The 21358-nt window shown below is 51.8% G+C and overlaps 1 protein-coding gene across 4 annotated transcripts in view; it reads left to right on the forward strand.

Moving 5' to 3' along the window:
* Lhpp (phospholysine phosphohistidine inorganic pyrophosphate phosphatase) overlaps nucleotides 1-21358 on the forward strand; it is a 101603-nt gene that overhangs the window by 75386 nt on the left and 4859 nt on the right. Inside the window, exon 7 of one of the 4 annotated variants that reach the window (XR_009591207.1) lies at nucleotides 2541-2711. The exons of the other annotated variants lie outside the window; for them this stretch is intronic. The gene's annotated coding sequence lies outside the window, so the exon portion shown is untranslated. The remainder of the gene's footprint in view (nucleotides 1-2540; nucleotides 2712-21358) is intronic. 4 annotated transcript variants of the gene reach the window in all.

Consider the following 21358-nt stretch of genomic DNA (forward strand, 5'->3'; position numbering starts at 1 on the left):
GAACCCACATAGTACACAAGCAGACATTTAGGTATGCACTTATGTAAGTGCAAACACTCACACAATGCTCACATGCCCACACCCACGTACAAGCAGCTGTCAGCTATGACTGGCTCTGACGCACACGCTAAGTGGCTGCATTTCTTCTTGAAATTATCACAAGTGTCATAAGGGTATTGTCTGCCTTCTGCCTTCCTTCCAGATAGGATCTTACTGTGTGGCTCTGCCTGGCTTCTAACTTTCTATTCTCCAGCCTCAGTTTCCCCAGCACTGTATGCAGATGTAAGCCGCCACACCTGGCCCTATTTGGTGTCTTGACAGAGCAAAACACATCTCTGTAACCAGCCCCATATAAAGAAATGTGTCCAGACGTGTCCAGCTTCTTCAAGACCCCTGCTTCTCCCTGGGGTTCTTTCCTATATTTCTCCCACAGGGAGCACTGTGTTATGGGTACTTTGGAATGTGGTTCTTTGGTTCGGTTTGGTTTTACTTTGCTTTTTGAGATAGGTCTCCTTTAGCCTGGGCTGGACTCAAACTTACGTCTTATCGGTAGACGGTCTCAAAACCTTGATCCTCCTGCCTCTACCTCCTCAGTGCTGGGATGACAGTTTATGTAGTGCTATGGATGGCACCCAGGGCTTACTGCATGCTAGGTAGGCACTCTGTCATCCGAGTTACAGCCAGAGGTCCGACATCTTTGACTTCACCCTGTGGTGTGGAGACCAGGATCATACACACGAATCACTGTGCAGTTTTTCATTCTTTCAGTATTTTACTGATACAGACTTCTGGACCTGTTGGGAATGGTGTTCTGGAATGTTCTTCCGACTGTTGGGCTGTGACTATGACCATTTGGCAGCCGTTTTTAGAGTAAATATGAATATATGCGGAAAAAGGGCTGGGGAGGTGACTTAGCCAGCACAGTTCTTGCTGTGTGAGCATGAGAACCTGAGTTTGGGTCCCCGTCCCCTTGTCAAAAGCTGAACGCAGCAGCACACACCTATGACCGCAGCTCTGGGGAGGAAGAGGTGAGAGGGTCCCTGGGACTTGCAGCAAGTCTTGCCAGTTGGTGAACTGCAGGTTCAGTGAGAGGTTCTGTCTCAAAAGACCAGATGGAGGAGCAATTTACTAAGCATCACCCTGTAGTACATTCTCTCTCTCTCTCTCTCTCACACACACACACACAAGAACACATAAGGAAAATTACATTTTTCCACTTCCACTCATGAGCCAGCTGAAAGCAATATGGCGGACGTGAACCGTTGGTACCCTGGGCCAAGTGGCCCTTCTGGAGGCATGTTCATTTCATCGAGCTATTGGACATGTTAACAGATCAGTGGCACCCAGCTCACAGAGCAGCCTTGTCATATTCTTGTGGTTTACTTAGGAACCGTTCCCTCCTCAGCAGCAGTCACTGGGTAGCAGTGCTGTGGGAGCCTCCTGCAACCAGCTCCTGAGTTCTCCTGTGCTCTGTTACTCTTGGCTGTGCAACATCGTTATTATTGTTGTTGTTGTTGTTTTAGACAGTTTCTCACTATGTAGCCTTGGCCGTCCTAGAACTCACTATGTAGACCAGGCGTGTCTTGAACACAGGGATCCACCTGCCTCTGCCTCTCGAGTGCTGGGATTAAAGGTGTACACCACTATGCCCAACAGTAATTTTGGATTTATAGAAGATTCCCAAAGTAGCCATCAATTCCATCCCACCTCTTCCTGATCTCCTGCTCACACCTCACATGCCCTGGTACATTTGTCCTAACCAGGGAACTGACATCTTTCACTTGGGCTGTACGGCAAACCCTTTCGTATGCTTTGGTTATTTGTCAGAAATGAATTCCCTGAAGCAGACTTGCCAGGCCACTGGAGAGAGATGTGCTGTTCAGTTCCTCGCACCCTTTTCCTTATTGCTTCCCAGAAAGGGAGGGCCACGTCACTCGACAGAGTGAGCACGGATCATGGCCTCTGCCTTGTCACCAGGCTGAAGTAGAGGGCTGGAATCCAGATCACTGAGACAACCCTTCTCTCCTTTTTATTTTTATTTTTAATTTTTACTTTTTTGGAGACAGGGTCTCATGTAGCCCAGGCTGGCCTTGAAATTCTGATCCTCCTGCCTCCACTTTCCAACTTCTGAACTGATAGGAGTGTGCAGCCACCCCCAGTTTGTGTGGGCTTGGAGCAAGCAAGGCCTATACCCTGTCACTGAGCCACATTTGCAGCTCCCACAACCCTTTATGTGGATTTGGAAAGTGAGACTGGCATGTCCCCAAGCCATTCCCGACCGGGGACACTCTCATCCTCAAACAGTGGCTTCCCTGACCTGCGATTCTGACAGGTTTCTGGCTTGTGTGTCACACCTGGGGAACACAGAGCCACCCTCACAGCCTCAGGGGACACAGGCCTTGTGGAACTACCATACCACCCTGCAGCTGTCACTGGCGGCCATGCCAATCTCAGGCCCTGCGCAGTAGCAACCGCGTTCAGGGGGTCCGAGACCCAGCGCTGGTGTCTCCATGGTGTGTGTCCCATCTTCTGCTCAACAGTGTGCGTCGTTTGTTTGCACTTGTGTGAGACCAGCCTGCCAAAGTATCTGCTGCCACACAGAGCAGGAAGTCCTGTTGACACATGGCTCTCAGCCCGCAGCCCTGGCAGACACGCGAGAGCATCAGGGGAGTAAGCTTGCTGGGCAGAACAAGCCAGCATCAGGTCCCCAGGTAAGCACCGGGTTCATCCATTGCCTGGGCTTGCACCCCAGAGAGACCCAGGCTGCTTGATTCCTCATCCTTCCTACACGGCCTAGCTTTATCTCTGCCAAGCGTCCTGTCCTGTTCATAATGTGCTAGGTTTGGGGAGCATCAGGTCAAGTTCACAGAGAGACTCATACCAACACAGGAATGCCAGGCTTTGGGAGGGGAGCGGTCACATTCCACTGGGTATCTCGGATGGCTAAATAGAACTAGCACAAAGTAACTGGAGGGTGAGGGTCACATGATGGCTCTGGGCAGGGAATGGAGTTGGGGGAGGGTACCATCTTGGCCTGAGAGGGGCTTCTCATTCCTCCTGCTGGCCTTTAGCACGTACTAGTCTCTCTCCCTGTCTGGCTTCTCTGTGCTTGGGTTCTTCCCCTACTCTGACGAGCTGCTTGGCCTGGCCCCACTGCCCTCCTCTGTCTCCCCCAGAGGTCTGAGGGCCTAAGTCCAGCCATGCTATGCTTCTGTTAGTGACTTTTGCCTCTATCTAGCCCCTACCCAGAGTTCAGGGAGTGAACATCTTCTTACCCACCACAGAGCCCTTTGAAATTTATCCATCATTTGCTGTTCCTATCATAGCTAAGGCCTCCCGGGGTGGACTCCTGTCCATCCATGGCTGTAGCACAGGTTCTGGCCAGGACTCAAGGTAGGCAGACTTACCTAATCTACTTCAGTGTATTCTCTCACCCACAACTGTCCCATCTACTCTACTCCCCCAGCCCCCTTGAACCAACTTCCTCCCATTTCACTTGGAGCCATCCATAGCCCTCAGATGCAGGTCCTGTTCCTCTGCTCCCTTGAAGGCCCTGAGCACGTGGACTAATGAGTAAAATATGTACATAAGGATAGGCTGAGGATGGAAAGACAGCTCAGCGGATAAAAAAATGCTTGCCTCACAAGCCTGACGACCCGGAAATGCACCCGAAAAGGTGGCGTATGCCCAGGAATTCACATAAAGAGATGGCATGCCATCTCTAATCCTAGCATTCCTATGGTGAGAAGGAGGTAGAGACAAGAAAACCAGCCTGAAGCCTGGGAAATAGGCAGCCTGGAGTATGCAGAGCTGAAACGAGAGACCTTGACTCAGAAACAAGGTGGAAGGGAAGAAGTGGGAGAGAAAAAGGGCAGAAGGAAGGAAGCAGGCAAGCATGTTAAGGTGGGTGTGGGAGTTTGCAGGGCAAGTGAGACTGTGGACAGCAGGGGCTTGGGCTCTGAGCAGGGACAGTGGCTGTGCCATGCTGAACACTTCAGTGGCCCGCTCCCCTTCCCATCCCCAAACCCTCTCTGCCAGATCTTCTGGGCAGCCACTGATTTGTGAAACTGAAGTGCATGCCAAAGGAAAGCGTGGGTTCTGGCTGGGCTGGTCATTTCCACCCTGTCCAGAGCATTCAGACCTGGTTTTCTTAAACACCCGTTCCCTGCATCTAAGGGTTTTATTACTAGTATCGAAGGATGACTTCATGTGGAGATCTTACTGTTCGATGCAGCGCACGCATGAAAAAAAACCAACAACAAACAAACAGGAACCCCCTGACAGAACAGAAGTGAAAACACTGCTTTGCCAGAAATACAGTTCAAGAAAAGGATGTTAGGAGCCAGCAGAACATGAAGTGCTAGTGTGGGATGGAAGGCAGCAAAGCCATGATGGGCACCCTGGAAAGGTGGACCTCCTCAGCCTGCCCACAGGTACCAGGCTCCACCCGAGGCTTCCCACATGAACAGATTCTGCCCATGACCCATATCAGGCCTCCCTTGTGGTCTGCTTCTCCATTCTTCCCCAGACCTGCAGGGGTGCAGGGACCTCCAGTGTTCCCACATGTCTGCCCACACAAGTCTCTCCTCCTTGGACAGAGGACAAGCAAAGGCTTGAGGTGCAGTGAGGTTCTTCCAAGGTTTAGGGTTATGAGTATGGGATCTACCCTGGGGGAGGAGACTGCCACTGATGGAGACCTGGTTTCCCAGCTCCTTTTATGTCCCATCCTTCCACTTTCTTCCTCCACATCAGCTTGTGCCTGGGTAGGCTGTGGGACGCCAGCCACAGCCGAGTCTCAGTGTGCTGCTTGTCCCAGGGACTTGGCCAATTGCATTCCCTTCTGTAAAGGTGATCAAACAGATCCAGTCCTAGGCTTTGCATCTCGCACATAAAAAACCAAATATCATATCTCCTGTGCTTCAACTGCCGGGCATTGACTGCCTTATTTAGTGCTTTCAGGCCCTGGGCAGAAGAAGGGACCGTTACCCTCCCAGTTTGGGTCCATAGACAGGTCATGGCTGCTAGACAGAGGGCAGTCTTTGCTGCGCCAGGAGAGGGACTGGATGGGCCAGTGGACCCCTTGCTGCCAACCATCACAATCATCAGGCAGCCTCAAACTGTGTTTTCTGAATGAAGACCAGCCAGCCTGCTGGGCATAGGTAGCACCTCCCGTCCCCAGTCCCCCCATCAGCCCTGATCCCCAGCTAACCTCTTCTATATATCAGGCCATCTCCTGGAAGGAGCCCACCCTGAGATTTTCTTGATCCAGAGAGATAGTAATTAGCCTTATAAACACTTATTGACACTCTCCAGAGAACCTTCCTGTGGCCTCCCGGACTCCTATGGCTTCTGAGGCCCCAGTGCAAGCAGACAGACCAGTAACACGATCGTCACTGTGTGGTCGCTTAGCACTGAGGTGAAGAGGGGCTTGGCTTTACCTCATCCCTCATATGTGTGTACATATACATGAACAAAAATCCACATTTGTATATACACATATATAGCTCTGTGCCTCTTTCTCCATGTGGGCATTTCCTAGGGGGGATGTCTTTTGCTTTCCTAGTGTAGAGTGTCCTGCTCCCATACCACCATTGATTATTGTGTGTGGTGATTAGCTCCGAGGTGCTGAGTTCCCTAAGATGGGCCCATCCCTTTCTAGTCAGGGCCAAATACACGGAGACCTCCTGGAGGAGGTGATAGATGCTACCAGGACTCCAGGAATGCGCCACATAGGTTTTACCCATCTGCTTTTTCACAGTCCAGCAGACCCATCCTAGGAGCCAGAAGATGGCCAGTATCCAGTGAAAGTCCAGAGGGCTTACCAGAGTAGCCTCTGCTCAGAACTTGGCCTCTAAGCCTTGAGGCAAGAGGCCAGCCCATGCCCAAGTTACTCTTCTTCTTCTAGCCAGAAGTCTGGGTTTTATTACCCTCCTGGCTTCAGCCAGAGGCCACCACCTCTACCCATCCTGACTCTAGCGGCATCTCTAAGGGGAGCAGAAAAGGCCCTGTGAGCCTCCTGAAGTGCTGTGAGCCCCACCTGCTAGGTACCAGAGCCCAGAGCATTGTTCAGCAAGGTTGAGGAATACTCAGGTGCCAGGCACCATGCGAGGCACACGGCTTCTCATTCACAGGCCCTAGATGGTTACCAGGATTCACAGTTAGGCAGGCTGATGGGAAGGTTCCAGGGAGCCAGGGGAACTGCAGAGCAATAGAGCAGTCAGGAAAGACAGGCCCAAGACTACCCCACACTACCTATGACCTGTAACCCGTATCCCAGGAGCCTGGTGATACAGACCCGAAAGCTCTGCCTGCAGGGGGAACTTTTACTAGGGAGGGTCTGAGCAGCACTCACTGGGGCCCTGCACTAGCACCCCCAGGCTACCAGAGGTCTGGAATGTGGGCCGAGACGTCTCCCAGGACAGGGGTCACTTGGACAGGGGCATCTGTGGGTAATACATGTGGGACATACTGGACACTTTAGCCGAATGTGTCCGAGGGTCCTTCCTTCCACTCGCTGTCCCCCAGGGCTGTTGTAGTCACGCTCACTGTCATCATCAGGGTCTCCACAGCAGGTAGCAGGCAGAGGGACGAGCAAGACTAGCTCTGTTGTCCTACCCTCCCTACCCCAACCCATCCCGCCAAGGAGCGTATGCGCTACCGTTTTTTTCCAAGGGTATGCCGTGGGCCCCCTGGTGTCATCTGCTGCCAGCAGCCCGTGCTGCCGCAGCTCTGGCAAACGTGAGTCACTCCGGAAGACGGTTGACCTCTGGGAGGGAAAGGCAGGGCTGCTCTGAGCACTAGTCAGTCTCCCTCAGTTGTATTCACACAGCATGGCGCCAACAGGGGAAGGCCTCACATAGCACCTATTCATCTCCAGGCCTGGCACACCTTGAAATCAGCATTTCAGCACAGCCAGGAAAGAGGCCAAAGTGACACCGTAGTGTGTCAACACATAGACGTGGGTGGATTTCAGACTTTTCACTTTTCATATGTTTAAAGACATACCAGAAAAGAAAAAGAAGTCTAAAAAATTATGCAATGGTGAGCAGAGTTGGACATGTTGCATTACGCACATACACAATAATAGTAATTAGTGTCCTTATGTCCATGGTTTGTCTATACTCTGGGTTCGTGTGCCTGTGCAAGCACAACACGGTACAGTCACTATTTATCGTAAGCTTTGAAGTTGGTGAGCATGAATCTTCCTGCTTTCTTCTTTTCCCCAGTTTTGTATCTAGTTTGGGTCCTTGGCAATGCTGTGTGACTTTTAGAGTCAAGTTGTCAGTTTTTGTGAATTCGGCTCTGACTGTATCGAATCTGTAGCTTAAATTGGGGGATGTCCTGGACTGGGTTGCTGTCACAAAACACCTGAAAGAAAGAAACAAATCTCCTCAGTTCTGGAGCAGGGAAATCTAAAGTCAGGGTGCTGTCAGATTCAAGTGTCTTCTGAGGCTTGTTCTCTGCTTTCAAGATCGTGTCTCCCCTGTTTCCACATTGGGAGGAAGAGATGGGGAGAAAGGTTTAGGTGGCCCTCTCTGTGTTTTCAGGGGAGGAAGGGAAGGGGAGAAGAATCTGGGTGCTTCCTTCTAGTCTTTTTATAAAGTCACTAATAGAGCCCCGAGTGCCTTACCCTTTCCAGCACATTGGCAGATGTATTTCAAAACTTGAATGTGGGGGCATTCAGACTACAGTGGGGAATTCTACTGTATTATGTTCCCCCCCATGAATGTGTTTTTGTTGTTGTTGTTTACTTTTCTTCTTTGGTTTATTTTAATAGTTTGTGCATTTCAGATTGTAAGCTCTGTACTTCTGATGTTAAACTTGTTGCTCTTTTGCTATCTGTAAATTTTCCATGTGTGGATGGGCATACGAATGCCTGTGCGTGCAAGAGCAGAGGCCAGAGAAGGGCTTCAGGTGTCCTTCTCTCTCACTCTCCACCGTATTCCTCTGAGACAGGGGATCTCTGAGCCTGGAACTCTGCTGGCACGTCCCATTGGCTCTTCTGTCCCCACCCCACAGCACCGAGGCCACAGGTGTGCACAGCCACGCTGAGCTCTGAAGGTGGGTGGTAGGGTTTCAAGTTCTCTTACCAGGATATCTCTCCAGCCCCTGTTTCATTATTTCTGATGCAGTTATAAATGGATCTCCATTTGGCATGCTTCTTTTTAAAGGAGACAGAATAACTCAGTACATCTTTTTTTTTTCCCCGTGGAGGTCCATGTGTGCCACAGTGCACCTGTGGAGGTCAGAGGACACTGTGCAGGGGTGGCTTCCGTTCGTTTGCCGTGTGAGTCTCAGGGATCAGACTGACTGTCAGGCCTTGTGACAGGCCTTTCCCCTCCGAGCCATCTTGCTCATAAGGCTGTGGTCCTGCAAGGGCAGGTGGTGTGGCAGACAAGTGACACAGGCCCCTGCCCTCCCTACACTCCCGTCTGCTTCCTTTCTGTGTAACACGGAAGGTGGGGACATTTGTGAGACAAGCCACAGTGCGCCTGCAGGCTGCTGGATGCCTTGCTGTTAGATAGTTTAAGGGCTCAAAAATTTTCACAAATTAAAAGTTTGAGCCAGACTGCGGTGATGCACACCTTTAATCCCAGCATCTGGGAGGCAGAGGCAGGCGGATCTCTTGAGTTCAAGGCCAGCCTGGTCTACAGAGTGAGTTCCAGGTCAGCCAGGGCTACACAGAGAAACCCTGTCTAAAAAACCAATAATAATAATAATAATAATAATAATTTGCAACCTGGGCATAGTGGATCACTATGGTAGCTTAGGCTACCAAATGAGACCCTGTCGAAGGAAGGGAGGGAGGGAGGAAGGGAGGGAGGGAGGAAGGAAGGAAGGAAGGAAGGAAGGAAGGAAATTAATCGATTAGTTTAAAAGGCTTGCTCAGTTGAAGAAGCCTTCCCTGGATTTTGTTATTTCTATTTATTATCTTTGTCTTGGGTGTTGGCTTGCTCTACATTGGTAAGCACAGGCATATTTACATGTGAGCATGTATGAGTCACTGTCATGTGGAGTCTTTTTACCACTAAGAGAAGTTGGGGGCTCGCAGATTAAAGTGGTGCTGTGCCTGAACCGTGTTAGCCGGTTCTGGGTTTGGAGAGGGAAGCTGCCACTTCTCGAGGTGTTAGCGCCTCCCTTTCCAGCTGCAGGAGAAGGTCACTCTGTCACCAAATGAGCAGCTGGGGAGAGACATGCACAGCTGGTCCTTGCTAGCTGCTACTACCATGTGTGACCCACTCAATACGTGTTCTAAGGAGAAAAAACTGTGATCTAGTGACTTTCTGAGGGTGAAACCAGCTTCAAGAATGGAGACAGTTGCAGCTGGGCTGTGGTGGCACACACTCTTAATCCCAGCACTCGGGAGGCAATGGCAGAAGGATCTCTGTGAGATCCTACCCTGGTCTACAGAGTTCCAGGACAACCGGGGCTGCACAGAAAAACCCAGTCTCAAAAAATAACCAAAAATAAAATAAAATAATATAAAATAAAATAGAAATGGAGACAAGAGATGAGTCGTGGTAGCACACACCTTTAGTATTGGCAGTTGAGAGGCAGAAGAGATAGTAACTTGGAGTAATGTTCACTGTCTGTAATTCCAGCAATCAGGAAGATCAAACAGGAAAGGTCAGGATTCCCAGGCCAGCCTGTCTCCAACCCAAAACCAATCAACCAAAAAAAGCTGCATCAGCTAATTTCATTCCCAGGAGGGTGGTCCTGGCTGCCCTGCTGTAGCCCTGGGGTCAGAGGCACGGGTGCCCCTCAGAAAGGAGATTGTTGTGTCTTGTCTCTGCAAAACACAGGGTAAGCATGAGTAAGAAAGAGAGCCCTGGACGGGCTGCAGAGACAGTTGAGGAGTGGGCAGAGCAGGGACCATGACAGGTAGCTCAGGCCTGCCGTCTTGGCGCTTGGAGACAGAGGCAGAAGGATAGCCACAAGTTCAAATACATCAGTCAGTAAAGAGCACGACTGTCCTAGTTGCACAAGAAGTGCCCCCATGGGACACGCCCTGGGACTCCGGGGCTCTCAGGAAGGCTCCAGTGTAGCCTTCGCCTTCATTGCAGAGGGAAGCTGGTGTCTCAAGACCAACCTGGGGAGATCACAAGGGCCTGGGGGTGAAGCTTCTCTCAAACTGGACATGTGTTCCTGACCTCTAGCTCTTGGTCTCTCTTCATATTGCCCCTGAGCACTGGGTATCTGCAAAGCTACCAGCAGCCTAGCTCTAGCCATGGCCCGCTGTAGTTGGCACTCAGAGAGCATTGGTGGCAGCTGTCACTCTTCCAGCCTGACCTAGAAGGGACCCTGGCAGTGTCTTATGAAGGCCTGAAGACCACAAATCTTCCTCTCTGGAGAAGCTCCCTGTGCTGCCCTGACACAGATATGTTTACAACTATTCACACAGACACGCCTGTTTCTGAGGGCTCTAGCTCTGCAGGGGTAGCGGCAGCTACAGCTCCCTGAGGCTGCCTTCTGAGAAATGAGCCCTGTCCTCAGGTCACTTTGTCTGCTTCCTCACTGATCCTCAGTGGAGTGAGGGGTGAGGGGCAGGGCTGGCCATCCTCCACTGAGGATGTGGTCACGCTCCTCTGTGTCCTAGGCCGAGGAAGGAAGAGCAGAGAGTAGGGAAACGTAGACGTCATTCCCTTGACCAGCTGGATCAGTTATTTATAAGCACAGACTGAACATAAATTGTGCTTTTCCCCAGCAGAACAACTGATGAGGTCTCTGCAGTGATCCCACAGTGCCCTCTCTGAACCAATGAGAGAACAGGCTTGTCTCCCCAAGAACCAGTGTTCTAAACAGCTTTGGGCTCTCACAAAACCCTGTTCCCGCCACCACGAGGCAGTCTTGAGACAGACACGCTATGCAGAAGCTCATGGACTCATCTGTATCTATCAGCTCAGAGATTAAAGATGGCGCCTGTTAGTGGAGGTCATTTACTACATAACATATTGGACCTCTATCCCTGTTCCAGCATGCACCCCAAGTGCCAGCTTCTTGTCTATTCATCAGTGCACAGAAGCTGTGGCTGTGGTCTGGAAGTCTAGCCACCTCTCAGCATAAAGGCAAACTTGACTTTGACAAGGTGACATGGCTGTGACCACAGGAAGCCCACGGTAGGTCCACAGGGGAAGGTAGGGCTGTGTTCACAAGGGAGACCAGGGAGCAGCCATGCAGGCTTAGGAAGGTCATGGCACTGGAGCCCCATCCAGCTCAACGGCCATGATTGATAGCCTAAATCCCTGTCCTCAGGTGTTTCCTTGATGTGTTTGTTAGTGACTCTGTCCTGCCTGCCCTCAGCCTGTCCCATGGGCCTCTCTGCCTCTGGGGGACACTCATAGCCACACAGCTACAGTTGGCTCTGGGTCAGACCTCTGGGGTCCCTGGTGCCATGGCCTCTCAGACTGGAAGGCCCCTGCCCAGCTGAGCTGTGAATAGCCACATTGTGCCTCAGCCTGACCTGCCACTGGGCCACAGTTCTCCAGCCTGGTGGAATCCAGAGCCGTCTGCCTGCCAATTCCAGTTGTTTGACTTTATACTTCAAGGCCAAGTCCTTTCAGGAACGTTTTCTGTACCACCCCCCTTCCCCTGCTTGGAAAAATAGACGTGCGATTGACTGGCTTTGAGGGTTTTGAATCTGTCATTCTTTCCAAAGCGTAATGTTAACAGCATTAATTCATTTACACTCCTACTGTCTTCCTCCCCCTCTCTGTCTCCCTCAACCCATTTCATCCTCGCTCCCTCCTTCTATTTTTCCACATCCACCATCAGCAGGAAGTTGGGGTGCAGAACAAATACTGACTTTGCCTGCAGCCTCTGGAGGACACCACCCCTCACATCCACAGGAGAGCCCCAGGACCTCTCTTGTGGGCTGTGCCACATGCAGCTGGATGTCTTTACTGCCTGTGATGTTGTAGGAGCCTAGCCCTGTTACTGACACCTCTGTGGATGTATGTGCCCACGCTGTCTGGTGGTTTGGGGATAATGCCATGCTGCCTTCTGGATGTGGCCATATGTCTTTTTGAGATGGGTATAGGAAGTGCATGGTCAAGAGGAACCATAGCACAACAATATGACCAACCCAGAATTCCTAGTCAAAGGTCTTATCCTGGGGTTGGTAATGGTGAGTGTCCCCAGCCTGCCCAGAGACAGCCACTCTGCAGCCTCATTAGGGGGCTTGGTTTCCTTGCTTGAAATATCCATAGCTCCCCCCAGCCCAACACACACATACACTATCTGGCCCTATGCAGGAACTAAATGTATGTCTCTAAGGCAGTAGCTTCAGGAGACCAGGCATTCTTCTGTCCCCTAGCCCCACAGTAGGCTGGACACATGAAAAGAAGCGAGGCGGCACCATGCCCAGCACTGTCCCTTCAGGTATGGAGAAGGTATGGCCCTCCAGAACATGCCTCTTTTTCTGGTAAGGCAAAGAGCAGATACACAGTCAGCTACTAGAGGGGCAGGATGCGTTCCCAGCACTCGCTGGGATCAGCAAGGCAAGGCAGGGGCCTGGCTCTCAGTAAACAGCCTCTGGCCTCCATGTAGGAAGTAGGCTCCTTGCCCTAGATAGAAAAGGCCTGAGATCATGGGGGGTTGTTTGTTTATTTGTTTTGCCTTTTTTTTTTTCCTGAGATTTTTCCACCATCGCCAAACCCAGGAAATTCCTGTTTCCACATCTCTGGGTGGCGGGCGAGCCCAGACAGAGCCAGAGTAGTCCTTCCAAGTGCTGGGGGAGGAGTTTGCAGAATAGAGGGTACCTAATTGCTACTTGTGGGGTCCAGATGTGTCAATATGGGCAGTTGGGGTACAAGAGAGAGTTGAAGTGTTGGCATGCATGACACTCAGTGGGGGGCCCCAGCCGATGCATCTTAGTGTTTCCTGAGAATAATAGAAAAGACAGTGCCCAGCCCGGTGTGCGCTGAGGTGTCCTGGCAGGTGCTGTAGAGCTGGGCTCGTTCACAGGTATGGCTGGGGCTGGAGGGGACTCTAGTAACCACTCGACAGGGTCAGGAGACCCAGAGGGTCAGCTCCTGCTCCAGCAATCCCTTCCACCTGTGCTGCCCTGGGACTCTTCTGGAAGCTCCAGGCTGTCGGCAGCGCCGGAAGGTGTCTGCTGTACAGACTGTGGGATCCAGACAGGGGAAGGCCTCACAGAAGCAGCTGGCGCTGAGCAGGCACCTTTCTGGTTCCTGCCTCTGCCTGCTCCAGGATTGACTTGTTCTCTTAGTTTCTCTCCCTCCCTTTCTTCCTTCTTTTCGTGTGTGTGTGTGTGTGTGTGTGTGTGTGTGTGTGTGTGTGTGTGTGTGAATGGGCATGCACAGGCCAGAGGAGGACCCTGAGTGCCTTCCTCCATCGCTTTCCGCCTCATTCCATTGAGACTGGGTCTCTCGATGAGCCCAAAACTTGCTGTTTTGGCTGACTGGACTAGGATCTGCCTGTCTCCACCCTCCGACAATAGGGTGTGGCCATTTTTACATGGGTCCTGGGGATTCAGACTCAGGCGCTTACACAGCAAGTACTCTTAATTTTGACCCTTCGCTCCAGTCTTCCACTTTTTTTATTTAAATTTTTTTGGGGGGGAAATTTTATGCATGAATACTATATTTACATCATTTCCACCCCTTTCCCTCCTCCAGTTCCTCTCATGTTCCTTTTTCCTTTTCAAATTAACGACTTCTTTTTCTAGAATTACTGTTACACACACATTCACACGCACACACATGCACACACTCACCCTCATAGCCTACTGAGACACTTAATGTTGCTGTGTGTTTAGGGCTGACCACTTGGGATGGGGGGAGTGAAACGTGTGAAACTTTCCCCACCCATGTTGGCATGTCAACTCCATTTGTCATTAAGCGGGTAAATATATCGTTGAGACTTCGTGAGCACAGCTTTCCTGTCCTGTCTAGAAGACACTGTCTGGCAGTAGACATTCTGGTCCTTGGGCCCTTACAGGCTTCCCACCCCCGTCCTCTGGATATTCTCAGTCTGAGGTAGAGGGATTGCATTGCAGATGTATCAGTTGATCCTGGGCCGCCAATGGTCACTGATTCTCTGCCTTTTGACCAGTTGCGGCTCTCTGCAGTTGTCTCCTGCAGAAAGAAGCGTCTTTGATGAGGGCTGAGCTTGACCTTGACCTGTGGGCATAAGGGTGCACACTCAGAGTAAAGTTAGAAAGTATACTGCTTTACGAAAATGGCGGTAGTAGGTTCTTCTCTGGGCTCTGTGACCTCTCTAGCAGCAGGTAGTTGGCTAGTTTACAACACTGGCTTTTGCTGTTTTGGTTTGAGACAGGGTTTCTCACTGGACCAGGCTGGCCTGAGACTCAGAAATCCACCTGCCTCTGCCTCTGCTGGGATTAAAGGTGTGCACCACCACCGCCCAGGTAATACTGGTTTCTTTAGGTGTTATCTCTGGAATTGGGTCCACCCTTCTACCTGTCCAGGAGCCAGTGAGCTTCCCTCTTAACCCTCCATTCAGCCGCCTCCCACTTTGATACAGGCATGAATTTTGGTCTGAACCCTGTGTGGGTTCCACCAAACCCGTAAACCAGCTTTTTCTTCTCCCCTCTGATCTTGGGCTGACACAGCCTTCCCAAGAGTTCCTGGAAGTAGACTCCTGCCAGGGCACTTTGTTGAGGGGTGATTTAAGTTAACAGCGGGTGCACCCTTCCCTTCCCTGCTCCTTCCTGCTGGTGACTACACCAGAGACAAACACATTTATATGGGAGAATAAGCAAATGAAATGAGTCAAGAAGTCAAGTGGGCAGGTAGTGGAAAGTAGCCCCGTGGGATGTTAACCCACAGCAGAAAGCCCCAGAGGCCTGACACAGAACAGGCCCAGAGTCGCTGAAAGGTGGTGTGACCATTCCTCACCCAGGAAGAGCTAGAATGGGAGGTGCACCTGGGGCCCCTAACCAATGACACCCCCCTCAGAGCCTAAAGAAGGTATCCCGTTCCCCTTGTCACCCAGACCCCAGGGAGCCCTGCACATCCTCAGATCTCAGCATACACCAAACTGAAGGTTAGAGAGGGGCTTTCCTTGTGAGACCCATGAAGGGGATCTGTGGGGTTGGAGGTGGGGCACAGTAAGAGGAAGCCAGTCACTAGGACCTTCTAAACTCAGGAACAACCTCAACCTTGAATCTCAAGCCTTTTGCAACCCTTTTGCATCAAACCCTTTTGCAACCTTCCATTTCCCTGGCACCCTCAGCAGGGTTGCTGAGTCGTGCTGCTGCCGTCCACTCACTGCATGTAGCAGGCAATGGGCGTTTCCAGTGCAGGTCCCTTTGGGCTGGCCTTTGGCTTCCTAGGCACAGTGGGCAGGTAGGCAGGACTCTGAGGGTCAAATTTCCATTGAGTAAATGCTCTTTGGAGGAGCTCAGCCTCCTGGTCAGGGATGAAAACTGGAGAAAACAAGATTCTGTCCAGGAGCCATCCAGGCAGCCATCCAGGAGCCCAGGCAGCTTGGACAGGGTCCCCCATGGACACAATTGGCCCAGTGTGGGGCATACCACCTCAGGCGGGCTGGCTTCCCAGCCTGAGCTGAATGGCCCCTGGCCATACTGCTCTGCTGATTTACAAGCTGGCCTTTCTGGCCTGTGATTAAGGAGGTGATTTAGTTAGCTTTTCAGGAAGCCCGGTGCAGGAGGTGTTAAATAAATATAGGTAGGATGGCCTCCTGCCTGCTCCCCCTGGGGTTGCCTCAGTTTCCTCATCTGTACAGAGTAATGAAATGCACCTCCCTGCCCAGCCTCCAGTACATAGAGGAGAGTGGCTAGGGAAGGGGTAGAGGGCCCCCTTCCTATTCAGGCCCCCATCTAGGGATGGCAACGAGATTCATGTGCCCAAGGCCTAGCTCTGATCTCTCAGACACAGTCTCCCTAGGAAGCCTTTCTTGGCTTCAGTTTCCTCACATAGAATCTAGGGGGCTTGAGACCCTGCCAGGTTTGGGGGCTTGATAGGTTTTCTGTCTGGTTATTTCCAGTATCAGGGTATGCTGGGACCTGTGTCCTCTGTGCTTGCTCCCTGACCTGAAGCCTCTAAAGTGTTTTACCCTGCTTCTCTTTGGTGTGTGACTTGAGTTCTCCTAGAGGTACTATGATGAGCTGCCACGAGGCTGAGCATGCTTCCTCCCTTGGACTCTATCCAGAGGGTGGTGGCTTGGGCCCTTGTGACAGCTGCTGGAGCCAGTGGCTGGTGTGTGTGATAGCACAGCCTCACCCCAGAGTTACCTGGGCTGACCCTGTCTGTAACTGGATATGGTCTGCAGAGCACATGGCATCTGCTATGAGCCAGGAAAGTATTTGCCCTCAGGGCCAGCACTAGCCAGTCTTGTTCCTCCCACAGTTGTCAAGCCACAGGTTCAGAAGGGACTGCCCTGGCCTTGGTTGAGGTAAAGAATAATTTTATTAGGCATGGTAACATTCCTTTAATCCCAGCACCCAGGAGGCAGAGGCAGGCAAGATCTCTGTGAGTTTGAAACCAAGCCTGGTGTACATAGTGAATTCTAGGCCAAGGCCCTGTCTCAAATAATAATAATAACAACAACAATAACCACCACCACCATCGTCACCATCACCACTACCATCGTCACCATCACTCTTACAGCCTGTTCCTGTTTCTGTGAGCAGTGGCAATGTGGAACCACTGTTCTCATCATGTGCTTTCCCAAGACTGCCACTTCCAAGGAGCTTAAGTGTGTCTTCACAGTGGCCTCACTGGACAGCTTATTAATTTTCCAGTCTCTGTAACCCTTGTCCTGTCATATTTTAACTCTCGCCTGCTGGGATCCCTCTTCAAAGCTGTGCTGTGTTCTGCCTAGCAGATACACCATACTAGACTTACTGCAGGCGAGCACCTTCCTGTAGAAGGCAGTGCACAGATGTTCTAAACATCCCTGTAATTCCTTAGTGTTTTTGTCCTTTAATTCAGCAAGCCTTTCCACAAACCAAATTCCGTGTTGCTTTAGAATTAACCCTTAGCAAAGATATGCAGGCCCAAGGTAGAAGAACAATGTTCCTTCCATGGATTCGAATACTCAAGCCAACTGTCTCTTTAGCAGAGATACTCGTGTATCTGAAGTGAGAGAAGGTGAGCCCTTCTACCCCTAGGTAGGCACAGGCAGTCCTTCCTCTGTCCTGCTATTCAATGCTGGCTCAGCCTGCACTTATAGGCATTGTTTAGTTATTCCTGCGCTGATGTACTTCAGAGGGGAGCTTGCTCAGGGTGGGGGTCGGCCCAGGCTTTGCCAAACATGCTGTTGCCTGTATCACCTAGTGGCTCCTGTGGCCTGCGTTCCCCCTCAGATGTCCTGGCCATCTGGATTCCCAGTTTAATGCTTCTCAGTGGAGCAGGTGTGCTGGAGGCAGAGGCTGCTCCAGCAGGAGTCCCTGGAGAGCCACTGGTCAGGAAGCAGGTTTCTAAGCTCCAGTCACGTCCAGGGAGCAGCATGCTCACCAGCGGTGGGCATCATGGGGAGGAGGGGCACGGCACACTCACTGACTGGGAACAGAGAGATCAGGACAGAGTTCTGGGTGTGAGTACCACCCTACCCTCTGGTATTCTGGGCAAGTTGTTTTGTTTTCAGGAGTATCAGTGCCCCCTCCCAGGGTGCCAAGCCCCTGGTAACTGCCTTCTGCCTACTAACAGGATCCCTGGCTCAGTCACTGGGCTCTGCCTAAGGAAGATAGTACCAGGTCCTCAAGGGGCAGGATTCAGTGATGCTAGCCAGCTACAAGACCAGCAAGGGTACCCTGTTTACATGCCTTTGTTCTTCTGGCACCCCCTGAAGACTCAGAGCTTAAGGGTGAAGCTTCAGGAAAACTGACTCGAGGAGGAGAGGGCAGAGTGGCTTTTCTGAGAGGCCCTAAGTGGGTGGACACCTGGCCCTGTGCCCTGGGTGTGGCAGGTACACATCTCTCAGGGACTCAGCTGTTAACACGGAGCAAGGGGAGGGACCAACATGTTTAAATCCAAACACACATACCAGGTGCTTACCACGTTTTTATGAAAACACAAACAGCTGTCAGGGGCTCCTGTATCCCAGGCCAGCTGCCAGCCCCCAACAGGCCTGCCTTTGCCAGCCTTTAGGTGACCATTGTTCATCACCTGACAGCTCAGCTCTGGGTCCCCAAGGGATCTAGACCAGACTACTCATGCTTCCAAAACAACCTCTCAACACCAGCCTCTGTAAAGCTGGGCAAGCCACTTGCCCTTTCTGAACCTTGGTTTGTCAGCTGTAAGATGGCAGTGGTAACGTCTCCTTCCCTAATTGCTGTGAAGACAGAGGAGCTGAGCGGGGCAAGTCCTCCTACTAGGTCCCCAGAGGCCCAGGCAGCCTTTACAGGGCACTCACTTTCACAGATGACTTTGTGAACAGTGCTTCTCCTTGGCTTGGGGACTCAAGAGGGATTGGTTCCTACCCTTTCTGTCTTAAAGGAATCCAAAGTTCCTTGTTACCTCTCCCCCAGCACGGCTACACAAGTCTTTGCAGGGCCTGAGTCTGCTGGTAGGGGCTTGCTCAGAAACTTCATTGTAGCCTTGTGGCTCTTAACCCCTGGTGTGATGAGCATACGGCTTCATGGTTCTGTTGCGAGCCTCTTGGGGAAAATGCTTGCTTCTGAAATATGTGGGCCCTAGGACCTACCTACCTACCATCTGGAGGGGCTCTTCTTGGCTCAGTTTTGGAGACAGAGAAAGGAGGCTCCGAGTGTCCAAGGTCACATGGATGTCAAAGCCGGCCTTCCAGGAACTCCTGTGCTGGTAAAGGACTGATGCAGGGTAGGGCCATGACTGATACCGCGCAGCTGTAGAAGAGTGGAAGACGCTCAGTTTGGGTACCATGGTGCGTAGAGTAGGTACCTAGGGAAGGAGGCCAGGACTGGGAGTAGGAAGGTGTCCAGGAAAGCTGCCTGATGGATATGTTTCTTGGGGATTGCGTCTTAGCGGAATTTTTACAGGCGTAGACTAAAAATACATCTGAGCATTAAGAATAGCAGTAGAGCCAGGCAGCGGTGGCACACACCTTTAATCCCAGCACTCTGGAGGCAGAGTCGGGCAGATCTCTGTGAGTTCAAGGCCAGCGTGCTCTACAGAGAGAGAGAGAGAGAGAGAGAGAGAGAGAGAGAGAGAGAGAGAGAGAGAGAGAGAGAGCGTTCCAGGACAGCCAGGGCTATACAGAGAAACCCTGTCTTGAAAAAACAAAACAAAAAGTGAGCAGTGAAGACAGATGGAGGTGGGACAGGAGCCACTTGCCCTATCCCCTTGCATGGCTGCTTACAGTGTCAGCCCACTACCTGGTCCCCTAAACTGCTCAAGAAGCCAGGTGGTAGCTTCTGGTTTCACTTTTTGTTTGTTTTGGGTTTTTGAGACAAGGTCTCATCATGCAGCCTTGGCTGACCTGGAACTTGGTGTGTAGATCAAGCTAACCTCAAACGCAAAGAGATCTTCTGGGATTAGAGGTGCGGGCCACCACACCTGGCTGGCTTTTAGTTTTGAAGGGCTCTGTAGATCCCAACCAGAAAGTCCAAGGATCCTCAGTAGATGTATAAATGAAGGATACCTGCTCCATACGCCGGCCATGGCCCAGGACTTCAGAGAAGACTCCTAGGAGACCAACATCACACTGACAGCTGGTCCCTGCTCTGCCCACACTCACCGTGCTGCCATCTGTGGTGTGTGGGAACCTCACAGGAAGCTGGCCACAGTGTGGATGGGTTCCGATGGATCCATGGGCTTGGTTCTGGTGGATAGGTGTCATCAGTTGAACTAAGTCGTGCATAAGCCAGGCCACAGGGTGATCCTGGGCAATAGGCAACAGTGTCCATTTCGAAATCCCTGCCTGGCTTTCACTGCCAGCTGCCTGCTGGATACGACCTTGCTCAGACCTGGTTCTGGTCCTGATGTCTCTAAGCTGCTCTCGGTGGCCCTTCCCAGAGGCCCCCAGCTTCCCATCGTGACAGCTTCATGAGCTATGGACTCTTTATTTTTACCTCTGTCAAAACTATAAACGCTTTTTATTTCAGCTGAGATTTGGTCCTGAGGGGGATGGAGGGGAGGGGTGACCCTGCCTGCCACAGACATCAGGGTGTGGCCAGAGGTCACCAAGCTCAATAGCAACTCTCAGAGGAGTCATTCAGAGGAGCCTGCATCTAGATGAGGTTGAAATGTTGTAAACCCACCCAGCCATTACCCCTGGGGCTCTGGGCTGTCCCCACCCTCTGACCACTGTTCCTTGTCTCTGGAGATTCAGGCCACAGTTGTACAAAGTACAGGGCAGAGCTCATGGGGATGTTCTGCAAAGTTTGTACCCACACAGGTAGAGGACCTTGTGACTCTAGAGTGCGGCTCACATACTTGTTGATAATCTTCCGCTCTGAACTCAGGGCCAAGAGTGTCACCTCACTGGGTCAGAGGTAATGAAGCAAAGGGTATCTCTGCTTCTGGGATATGGGGGGGGAAGGGTCTGGGATACCAACAGGCTTGCCTCCCAACAACAAAAGCCAAGAGAGTGGGGCTGGAAGGCCTGCCTTCTCTGGCTATAAGTCAGAGCTGCTCTGAAGTCATAGGAGACACCCTTCCACCAGACACAGCGTCCTGCTGTCTACCTACGGGCTCAGAAATCACTCAGAAGTCCAAGGGCCCAGTGGGGCAGGCGGGAGACCAGGATGTCACATGCCCAACAAGCAGCCACAGCCCCTAGCCTGAGTCTGTGGCTCTTGAAAATATGTGAGACCTCTGATAACTCCTTTCCCTGCCTCAGTTTACCCAGCAGGCTCAGTGCCCTTGAAACTGGCCTGACAAGCACCACCCCCTGCTAGGGGAGACCCCTGATCTCTCCCAGTTGGAAGACAGATCAGCTTGGGATAGGCTCCAGGTCCTTAGGGCGCTGCTTGGCTCAGGGAGTTGTTAGGTGAGCCTGACCCACCATAGGTCTTCAGCTGTAGATGGAGCTGAGAGCACCAGGGACCTCAGGGAGCCATGGGGCTAGAACAGACAACATGCCCCCTTCTGCCTCTGCCTCTGGGCTGCGTGCCCAGCCTCCAACATATGCTACACACATGCAGGGAGGGTGTGTCTCAGTTGGGGGCAGGGGTCCCCACCCAGCTCTTAGCTCTGCTGACATGCTGACAGGTTTTTGCCCTTGGTGGAGGTGGAGTAAGAGTGGGAACAGCCATCTGGAGCCCTGGGAGGGGGATGGGAGCTGGGGCAGAGCCGTATTGGAGCTCATCTGGATAGTGTTGGGATACAGGGCTCCTCACCACTGCACAGAGGGCCTCTGCCCTCCTCCTCAGCCCACGTGCCTCCATGGAGAACTGCAGGGCTTAGGGTTTGGGTTGGTTGGCCCTCAAAGC

The sequence above is a fragment of the Meriones unguiculatus genome, chromosome 1 (assembly GCF_030254825.1).
Source record: "Meriones unguiculatus strain TT.TT164.6M chromosome 1, Bangor_MerUng_6.1, whole genome shotgun sequence".
In the NCBI taxonomy this organism is placed as follows: Eukaryota; Metazoa; Chordata; class Mammalia; order Rodentia; family Muridae; genus Meriones; species Meriones unguiculatus.